Raw genomic sequence first — 11,268 nt, 5'->3', positions numbered from 1 at the left:
GACAGGGTTTCTCTGTATAGCTCTGGCTATCCTGGAACTCACTTTGTAGACCAGGCTGGCCTCGAACTCAGAAATCCGCCTGCCTCTGCCTCCCGAGTGCTGGGATTAAAGGCGTGCGCCACCACGCCCGGCCAGGAAGGCATTTTCGCAGGAGCAGGGGGCTGGCTGATACCATTGCTCCTCACTGATGAAGCAGAGAATGAAGGCAAAATGGGTGGGGACTATAAAGCCTCCAGTCCCCTCCCCCCAAGTAACCCACTTCCTCCAGTGAGGCTCAACCTTCTAAAGGTTTCACAACCTTCCCAAATAGTAGGGCAATTGAGCATCAAATATTCAAACACAGGAGCCTAGAAAAGTCATCTATTCAAACCCCATCAGACTATGCCCAGTTTAAAACTTCCTCATCCTCTTTCTGTATACAGGACATTCATCATGTCATGGAATGCTAAAGTGAACTGGGAACCTATATCATCCAGCTTAATCATGGTATCAGTTTTTGTTATGTTTTGCTTTGTAATTCTCATTAAGTCAACCAAGGGGACACTAATACTGAGCAGTATGTATTCACAGTGCATTTATAAATAAGTAGTGCTTATAGTATGTGTGTGCATACTAAATACACATGCACAAATACACACCTATAAGCATATATGCACATACACATACATATACATGCATACATATGACTTGTCCTCTTGGTTCTGGGATGTGACATAGCTGGGTATGGCCTATCAGTAACCATTACTTTAGCAAAAGCATAGTATAACTTATTTTGTATAAGGTATAACAACTTGCCTTTTAAGATTTTTTTTCCCTTAGTTTCATACATTAAGGAAAACTTTCACGAAAATGACCAGGATGAGAGACTGGAAAGATAGTTAGTAATCAAGAGCTTGCTGCTCGGTCATTAGGTCCAGGGCTCGGTTTCCATCCAGCCCCAACGTCGGGGAGCTCAAAACTGCCTGTAGCACTGCTTCCAGGGGAAGTGATACCCTCTTCTGGTCTCCACAGACAGATAGCATGAACAGACATGCACATATACACATAAATATAAAGGACAAGGAATGTGATCTGAATGTACAACATCCTTCACAAGGATTGGCTAACCTCTAATATTAAATCATACCCGGGCACTTACTTTAGGCTGTGCTAGGTAAACCACTACCTTGTATTATATGCTGGCATTTATTTAACTTATTTTTGTTATTACCAGATATTTCAAGTTATGCTAATAAAATGAATTAACATATTAATGGCCTATCTGCATTTGGTATAGCCTCTTTGCTCAGGTTTAAAAAAGAAGACTTTTAAAACTCTCTCTCTCTCTCTCTCTCTCTCTCTCTCTCTCTCTCTCTCTTTCTGTGTGTGTGTGTGTGTGTGTGTGTGTGTGTGTGTGTGTGTGTACATTAGTGTCAAGCCCTATTGATCCTCCTTGAAGCTGAGGTAACAGGTATTTGCCATACTCATAGTTCATTTTAAGGGTTCTGGGATCTCAACTCTGGCCCTCATGATTTACAAACCAAGTACTCTTGCTAGCTAAATCATCTTCAAAGGCATGTGTGAACTTGCATTCACATACACAAAAGGCATGTGTGAACTTGCATTCACATACACAAAAACAACATGAATGAGAGAGGGGGAGGGAGGAGAAGAGAGAGGTGTCATGGTTTGAATATGCTTGACCCAGGGAGTGGCACTATTAGAAGGTGTGGCCTTGTTGGAGTAGGAGTCTCACTGTGGGCATGGGCTTTAAGACCCTCATTCTAGCTGCCTGAAAGTCAGTATTCTGCTATCAGCCTCAGACAATGATGTAGAACTCTCAGCTCCTCCTGCACCATGCCTGCCTGGATGCTGCCATGTTTCCTCCTTGATGATAATGGACTGAACCTCTGAACCTGTAAACCAGCTCCAATTAAAAGCTGTTATAAGAGTTGCCTTGATCATGGTGTCTGTAAAATCCTAACTAAGACAGAAGGTAATTAAGGTCCCCTTAATTCTGTAAAGGGAATTTTGAGTATACCAAGGCAACTATGAATACAATTGGAGACATATGCTCTAACTTAAAATCCTATAAATCTAAAAATTGACCAGGTCATCCATGCCACATCATCATTAAAAACCCAATGTACAATATTGTACAATATTTTGTGGTATAAGTTAACTCCACAAATGTCAGATAATATTCATCTCTTATCTCTTCAAATTCTTCCAGAAATATTATTCACTGACAAAGCCTATTCTGAAAGTATAGGAAGAAATGGCAGCAGCTAATAACGCATAGGCTGTCAATGGCTTTAATTCATCTGTTAATAAGATTATAGAGAACATTGTTTCCAAATTGGCTCCTGTGTCCTTTGGGGACACTTCATTTGTTCAGCAGGCATGCCAAGGATCAGTGCTATAGACCTGGTGAAAAAAGTGGCTTCTAGAAAGTTCCGACCCCAAGTTGGCCCTTCATGATTGATATCAAAGTGGACATTAGCATTCTTCCTGAGAGAGGGCTGGACACCTCTGAGAACATTTGCACTTAACCTTGTGAGCTCACTTCTACTGAGACAATGAGCTCTATCCATCAGCTGCCAGGCAAAGACCAGTTTAATGTGAAGAATTAATTATGCCAGGCTGACAGAAGCCAGTATCTCAATGAAAACTTTAAAGTTTACTTAAAGGAGAAACACAAATGCACAACACATACCAAATGACCCTCCAAGCACCTAGACACATCCATCCACGCTCTCCTAACACTGCCTCGTTTCCATTTTGTTACCCACAAAGTTCTGTTTATCATTAACCTTGAAATTTTCCAGACAAAGCACACTTTCTGGGGCAGAGGAGATGGCTCAATCTATAAAGTGTTTGCCATATAAGCACGAGGACCAAGTTCAGATCCCCTCCAATTGCAAAGGGCTGGGCATAGTGGTTTATGTCCGCAAGCTTAGTGCCTGGGAGGCAGAGACTGGAAGAACCCTCAGACTTGCGGGCCAGACAGCTTAGCCAAGTGAAATCCGTGATCTCCAGGTTCAGTGAGAGACTTTGTTTCAGAAAACATGATAGAGACTGGAGAGATGGCTCACGGAGACACTTCATGCCAAGCTGGATGATGGATGAGCCTAATTCCTAGGATCTGTAGTAGGAGAGCAGGCTCCCAGAAGGCATCCCCTGACCTCCACAAGTACTGTGGCATGCACATACACACAGAGATAAGTGAATAAACAACATGTCTAAAAACGAAGGCAGAGACTGATATCTACTGTGAATTCTGGCTACCATCTACACACATGTGCAGTTACACAAATGTGTACACACTTGTGCATTTATCAAAAACCTCAAAACCAAGACACAAGCACACTGTCTCCATCATGACCATAATTTGACCCAGAAGGTAATGAGATATTTATGTATGAGAAGAAAAGAGAAGACTGACAGCAGTTCAGAGATTCTTATGTATGCTGAGCTTCAGAAAACTAACTACAGGCTGATGTTGGAGGAGAGCAAGAGCTGTTACTTGAATGGGACTTTTCCCCATCATCAATTTAAAACATTTTTCTTTGCATTTATTTATGTGTACCATGGTGCTCCTGTAGAGGTAAGAAAACAACTTGGGAGAGTCAGTTCTCTTCTTTCTCTGACCTGGTCATGAATATTGATACCTAGCAAGCCATCTTGTTGGCCTCTCCCTACCACTTCTAAAGATCTACAGTTCAATCTCTATAATCACAGGGCCTGCCTGCCTTCTTTCCTCCCCCTCTCCTTCCCTTCCTTATTTATTGTGGCAGCTAATCCCACTTGTCAGCTTGACAAACTTGGGAAGAGGGACTCTCAACTAAAGAAGTACCTCTATCTGTGGTATATTTTCTTGATTGCTAATTGATGTTGGAGGGCCCAGTCCACTGTGTAAAAAATATCTTTTATTCTCTTGATGTAACTGTCATCTTGGAAGCTTACAGCTGAATAAGCTCATCCTTTCTAGTTCTTTCTGAACTCTGGCTGGCTGGTTCACCTCAAGCTGTTCTGGTTCAAACTCGTCTCTAAGCTGACTTACTCAATCTGGCTTCTCTCAGCTTCTCACTGAATTGTTCTGCTTGGCCTCAAACTAACTCTGGCAATTTGCTCTAATCTTCTGGCTCCTTCTTATTCTCTGGTACAACTGCCTCTGCTGACCTGCACTGATCTGCATGAACTCATGAATGAACTCAACTGTACTGCATTGCACTGCATTGCACTCACTGTACTAGCTCCCAACTGACTTCTCTCCTGTGGTGATCTTAAATAGTCCCTCTTTCTTGTGCTAGTTTCATGAGAGTTGGGCATATCCTATCTCTGACTCATTCTGTCAAATCTTTCTATGATTTACCACTTTGTCTGCCCCTCAATTAGACATAACTTTCAAACATGGCTGCTTCCTTCTACCAACTGACCTTACCTACAATGTTTGGAATTAAAGGTGTGTATGTATTCCATCCAGAACATACAGATTTTTAAGGTTGTAATCCCTTGCTAGAGCAGCCATGTTACTGGATTAAAATTCCTCTACATCACTGTGAGTGGTAAAGTCCTTATTCAATGGACTTATGCTCTATGAATCTGGGAGAAAGCCAGTAAGCAGCACTCTTCTATGAATTCTGCTTATTTTTGAAATAAAGTGTTGCTATGTTATACCAGCTCCCAACTCCAGGGTTCAGAATGATCCTACTTCTGTCTCCCTAGTAGGTGGTATATAGACCACGGTACCCAACTTCCAGCACTTTACTTTTTGAGACAAATCAGAGTATAAGCACACACCTGTAACTCCAGCATTTTGGACACCGAGGCATGCGAATTAGGAATCCCAAGGGCAGAATTAAGTAGACAGTGAGTCTGGAGTGACCCTGGGAATAAGACCATCTCAAAACTACAAAAAGAACAAGAATGGGAGGAGGGGAGGAAAGAGGTGGCAAAAGAAGAGGAATAAGGAGGCAGTGAGGAAGCAGGGGGTGGGTCTTAGAGGAGATGGCCACAGCATAGACACTTTTAGTTGGAGAGGTGACGGCTCAGCGTATAAGAGCACATACTGCTCCTACAAAGAACCAAGTCCATTTCTCAGCATCCACACTGAGTGGCTCACAACCACCTATAACTCCAACTTCAGGGGAATCAATACTCTCTTTTGGACCAAAAGCACTCATGTGCTTATATCCACACACAGATAGACACAATATACACATAAGAAAAGTGGGCTGTTTCTATTTGGAGCAGAAAGCAGGAAAAAGTAGGTTTTTCAGACATCCTGACCTCAGTTGAAACCACATTACATATTACATATTAGCCCAGAAGTCATGGGCCACCAGAGTTGGAGTCATAACCTCCTCCTTATCAACTGCTAGGCCAGTCACAACAGAACTGGACCTGAGAAAGGTGTGGGTTCTGTCACATACACTATTGGCCTGGCATCCCAGAGTACCTACAACCTATGGAGATGGCCTATCCAAATATGGAGCCTTTACAGGTGCCCAGGGTGGGAGGTGGCATTGCCATCAATGCAGGAGCCAGCTAAGTGGCTGCTGAGTGACACTGGTGGTCTGAAGCTGAGCCAGGGAGGCTGCTCTGGCCACTGTCTAATGTTAGAGCTCAGCAAGACGGTTTTTGAAAAGTTCATCATGGGCCATATACTTCCCACGTGAAGATGTGAAGATCCTACTGCTGAACACTCCACAGGCTTTGGAGGGAATCCTGCTGGAACTAAGCTGAAAGCCTCCTTCCTGCTGGCTAGCTTTCATAGTACTACATGTGCTATGCATGCTCTGAGGAGAAAAGTCATCAGCAGGCTTACTCAGCTGTGGACCCTATGTGCTATAAACAGACCTGCCAAGCAATACGCCCGCCGGAGTAATAAGGACGTGACCGTTGAGGGGGAGATTAACCACTCTGGCTGCATTGGAGGCTGTCTCCTCCACAGGGAACCCACTTGCTGCTATAAAGCTGTTCAGTAGCCTTTGGATGGGGGCCTAGGCCCCACTGAGAAGGTTCTACTGTCACCCTAGATTGGGTAGAGGCTCCTGGGGACCTACTCCACCGGGTGGGGGAGATAGTAGCAGTAGAGGGCTGCTAGGGAAAAGAAAGTCACTGTCATCAGTGACGTAGCCACTGAGAAGTTACTTGTGAGAGCTTCATAGTGGCTCATGAAGCAAAAGAAAGAACAAGCAAATAAAACCTCACAGTGAGATAGGGACTTGGTAGAAGGATGGCATGGGAAGGTGGGTTGGTGGGGGTAAGAGGAGAGGAAGAGGGAGAAGAAGATGAGAATGCTAGCTCATAAACATATATAAAATGACCCAGAATAAATCTATTTTAAAAATAATGAATCACTCCCCCCAAAAAAAACTTGAGGGGAAGATGGCAGGTAGGGGAGAAAAGAGGCAGTGATTCACCCCAAAATTCACCAGTCCAGTGGTGCTTCCTTCTACGGACCTGCTGCAGAGCCATCACTCAAGGTAGCTGAGGCTTAGCCCTCAGTCTCTAAATCCCAAGTGGCAGTGATCACCTGTAAGACTCGAGCCCACCCACTCTGCCCACTGTATTAGATCAGCATCTGACAGTTGAGTTTTGCTTGGTCTCAATCATTTCACTCTGGAAACTGCTGAAGATGTAAACTGTGATAGCAAAACCCAGAAAACTACAGGGAAAGATAATAACCAGTCAGAATTAGTCTTTGAGCAATTGACAGGCTTCTTCACATAAGTTCTAAAGAATGCCTCAGAAATCCATAGTGTGTGTGTGTTTGTGTGTGTGTGTGTGCATTCACGTCTGCCTTGAGGGTGTGTGTGCACATGTGAGGAATGTGTGTAGGTGAGAGGCCTCAGGCACTGAAGATCTTGTTTGTTATGTGTACAGACACACCCGAGCCAGACTGTGTGCTGATCAGAGAACCCCCTCAGAAGATGCTTGCTATTCCCCCACCTCGCTAACACTGCTGCACTAGATACTATAGACTTGCAACTTCCTGACAATTCTTCTGTCTTTACCTCCCACCTCAGCACAGGAGTGCTAGGATTACAGAGGCAGATCTCCACATCAGGCTGCTTTATACAGGTTCTTGGGATCAAAGTCTGATCCTCAGGCTTGTGCAGTAATCGGAGTCATGTTCCTGGCACAACAAAGTGTTCTTTGAGTCAGGGTCTTCCTACCTTACTAGCCAGGCCAGCAAGCTCCAGGGGTCCTCCTGTCTCCATCAACTCCACTCACTGCTACTTTTATATCTGTTCTGGAGATGCACTCAAACCCACATTAGCAAGACAAGCACTTGGCTGAGACATCTCCCCAGCCTCTACTTCCTTTCTATGGCTTTCACCTGCGGCTAACCAGCATTAGTTTTAGCATAAGAATTTCTGGTGACCCCAAGTGAGAAATACAGCTGTCTGATATTTAAATTAATATAACACAGAGTTCTCAGAACTAAGCAAAAAGATAGCTAGATTTTTAGATTCAGAGTAACACCAGACCAATTTTTAAGAATGTGAACAGGATAAAGTGGAACTCTGTAAAGGGAATTTTTTTTTTTTTTAAATGAGATTCATTAAGAGATTCAGAGAATGACTGTTACTTAACTTGAAACAGGAATTAATTCTCACTAACCAAGAGCCAGAGAGTCCCCAGGATGAGCTCACTGACAGGAGCTCTTCCAGAAGCACACACACTGCCAAGTATGCCTAAGGCCTCAATTTCAGAGTCACAGTTGGGAGTATAATTTTTTGGATCCATATCTCACTCTCCAAGGCTGGCCTTATATTCTCTAGGTAGGATGCATGCTGTGGAAGTCCCTCTGTCTCTGCCTCCTGAGTGCTGGGATTACAGGTGTACACCACTTCACTTGGTTTATACAAGCTGAGAATGGAAGCAGGGCTTCATCTGTACCAGGCAAGCTCTCTACCAACTGAGATAACTCCCAGCCCCACGATGTAATAATGATAGGACGAAAGAAATCAAATGTCATCACTAAAGCAGAGTTTTTCCTTGCCTTTCTTTTTTTATTTTAAGCATTTAAATTTACTTAGGAAAAGTAAGATTACTTAAGGAAGCAGCACCCAGTTTTAGAGTAATTTAGCACATTTATATGTAAAAAATACAAAATTACTCAATACATCTTTAATACACAAATACATATACAAACATTTTATTCTAATAATATTCTTTATCACTTCAATTTAAACCATTCCATTATGAAAATTTCTTAATTGAAGAGAGAATATTCCTTTAAAACTCTAAATGAAACAGAGCTTTCTCAACTAATTTATAGCTACACAGCCTTTAGAAATACATGATTTTCCAGTTTACAAGTCTTCCCTTTAAAACTGTTCTGACTTGTCATGTTTTTTAAGATAGAAGGCACCAGACACCAGGGAGGATCACAGAGTGCAGTGTGCTCCGAGCAGGTCTGCTCAGACGCTCGCCTGTCTCTAAAGCGCCACCAACCTTACATGAATGTACTGTCCCACTAACTAACATTCCTTCTGTGTGCTTACTTTGCAATCTACCAAACTAAAAAACAACCTGCACTCACTGTGGGCAGTGCAGACTGGCACCCACCTGTCAGAAATGCTCATCTTACTTAGGTGGTCTCGGAAACTGTAAAGTATGTTTAAACAGAGTCTCCAGAGAAATTTCATCCCTTGAATAGTTCCACTGGTTTCAGGAACTGAACTGATACGTAAGGCAGGTTGATCCTTCAGAGCAACTGGACTTCACGAGACCTACAGGAAACAGCCTTCATTTTGAAAATGAAGCAGACGTGTGGAAAATGTAGAGTTTCAAAGAACTGAAACGGCTCGTGTTCAGACTAGGCACTGAAACCCTTCTACAAAGGACTCGCCAGATCGTCTCTCCACTGTAGAATTAAGCTAAAAATAAAAAGATACAGAAAATGGTTATTAATCATTTACATCATCTTAATTTCTATACTGCTGAGTCTGAGAAGTCGAAATACCCACTATACACAACACACTTATTTATTCAAGTAATTCGTACTTAACTTGAGTTAGAATTCAGGACAGGGCCAACAAAATGGCTCACGGGAAAAATGGGCTTGCCGCTGAATCAGATGACTTGAGTTCAACTCTTGAAACTCACATGTGAAAGGAGATCATATGTGCACATGCACACACACACACACACACATACACACAAACACACATATCAAGTAAATAAATGTAAAAAAAAAAAAAAAAAAAAAAAAAAAAAAAAAAAAAAAAAAAAAACATTAGGAACTCAGGGTAAGTTTCATGGCAACGGCAGGTCTGACACCCCACTGCGTGAGAACTGTGTTCAGGACTTAGTTTTATTCTGGCATATTCTACTGTGCCCTGTAGGGCAATGCCTCCTCCCAGCCGGTTCTACTCTAGGCCACTCAATGATGCTCCACCTTCTCCAGTCTTCTCAATCTCTACTTTCTCTGTCTCATTTTTCCGGCTACTGAAACACCACCTGGGTGGGGTGGGCTTGAATGTGACTCTGAGAATAACCACAAGCACTCCACGGAAAGACAACCTATAATAATGCAATGGCACTAAGAAGCCGTAAATAACTATGTTTGCACTCATTTATAATGTAAAGATTTTTGTTTCTATCTGTGTGTCTCTCTGTGGGTGTGTACACATGAATGCAGTGCCCCAGGAGGCCAGAAAGGACATGGGACCCCTGCAACTGCAGTCGCAGGCAGTTGTGAGCTGCGTGATATGTGTGAACCAAGCTCAGAATCTTTGAAAGAAGCCCACGAACTCTCAGCTCCTGAGCCTTCTCTCCAGTCCCATTACTTTTAACTGAACACGGCAAACCTGTTTCCCACACCTCACTAAAGAGTCAGCAGACAATAAAGAGCACGTGTTCCTGGAAGGAAACTACGTGAAAAAGAGAAGATCAAGCAACAGCAATCAAGTCTTGGTGGCCATGGAGAAATACAACTAAATGTTTCAGTCAGAAAGTGGGAAGGGAGCAACAGAAGGCAGGAATCTGGTTCACAGCACACAGAATGTTAGCTATGCAGTCGGATAGCTTTCCTGTATTTTCTGTATTATACAACAAAAAAGTTACAAGTTCATTTTCTAAACACAGTAGCAAGAAAAGTTCTAGAGAAAATATCAGGTAGGGTTTTAATGATGTGGTCATATCTTATTTAATCATAAAAATATAAACACAGAATATAGATCTATACAAAATTATGCAGCAACTATACAAAAGTGGTGGGAAATTTCTATTTGTTTTGTTGCTGGTGTTTTCTTTTTCCTTTGGAATAAAGTGTCATGTAGCCAGGCTGGCCTCAAACTCACTATGTGGTGAAGGATGACCCTGAACTCTTCCTGCATCTGCCTCCTGAATGCTGGGTTTGTGGCAAGTGTCACCATGTTCTATCAGATGATGCAACTGGTCTCTCCATTCTGGCTAGAATGACATGCAATTGAGAGACAAGCATGTGGTGTGGGAGCAGAGATCTTCATCTGTCTTAGTGAAAAGTTTTGTCACCTAGGATGCCTAAAGCTGGACAGACATGCAAAGAAATGGGAGAATCATCTATCAAGAGACAGGCAGTTTGATTCCACTCCTTCCTGGTGATCTACAGGTTGCTAAGGAAAGGAAAGATGTTTTCTTCAGTGCTGAAGCCACCTGTAGGTTGCTCATGCTCTTCTCAAAGTAACTCCACCCCCCGACCCCCAGTGTTCCTGTAAGAAAAGTACACACACACACACACACACACACACACACACACACACACACACACGGGGGTGGGGGGTGGGGAGGGAAGAGCATACAAAGTTGAAGGACACCAATCTGGAAGAGGATGAGGCTCAGAAGGAGTGAAGAGAGACAAGAAAGAGTAATAAGGAAGAGATATGATCCAAATGCCTTATATACATGTATGAAAATGCCATCATGAAATGCATTACTACATGTGACTAATATTTGCTAACAAAAAAGTCTTGGAAAAAGAATCAGTTATTTGTACAGTACCTAGGCACAAGCCCACAAGCTGGTTGCCCACAATGTTTGCAGCTGTCTTGTGGGCCCCCATGTGATTTCCTGGGCGTGAGTAGAGTCTCCAAGGGAGGGGAGGCTGCTTTGTGTAGCTTTGCAGAGCTAGACCTCAAACTGTGTCCAAAGATATAACCACGGAAAGTCAAGAAAAGTAGTTTTAGGGGTGAATTACTATGCAGATAATAACTAGGCCCAATGAGAATGAAGATTTTCAACTTAAAGGGCCAGCAAACATCTTCAACAAAATTATAGAAGAAAACTTCCCGA

At 42.8% G+C, this 11,268-nt stretch overlaps 1 protein-coding gene across 2 annotated transcripts in view; it reads right to left on the bottom strand.

Moving 5' to 3' along the window:
• Window positions 1–7,968: 7,968 nt before the first annotated feature.
• Slc35f5 (solute carrier family 35 member F5) overlaps window positions 7,969–11,268 on the bottom strand; it is a 35,799-nt gene continuing 32,499 nt past the window's right edge. The window contains exon 16 of one of the 2 annotated variants that reach the window (XM_029539092.1): window positions 7,969–8,873. The gene's annotated coding sequence lies outside the window, so the exon portion shown is untranslated. The remainder of the gene's footprint in view (window positions 8,874–11,268) is intronic. The other variant, XM_021197816.2, reaches the window with a different exon arrangement.

Source organism: Mus pahari, chromosome 5 (assembly GCF_900095145.1).
Source record: "Mus pahari chromosome 5, PAHARI_EIJ_v1.1, whole genome shotgun sequence".
In the NCBI taxonomy this organism is placed as follows: domain Eukaryota; kingdom Metazoa; phylum Chordata; class Mammalia; order Rodentia; family Muridae; genus Mus; species Mus pahari.
The sequence above is the reverse complement of the archived record's forward strand: the minus strand, read 5'-3'. Positions and strand labels throughout refer to the sequence as shown.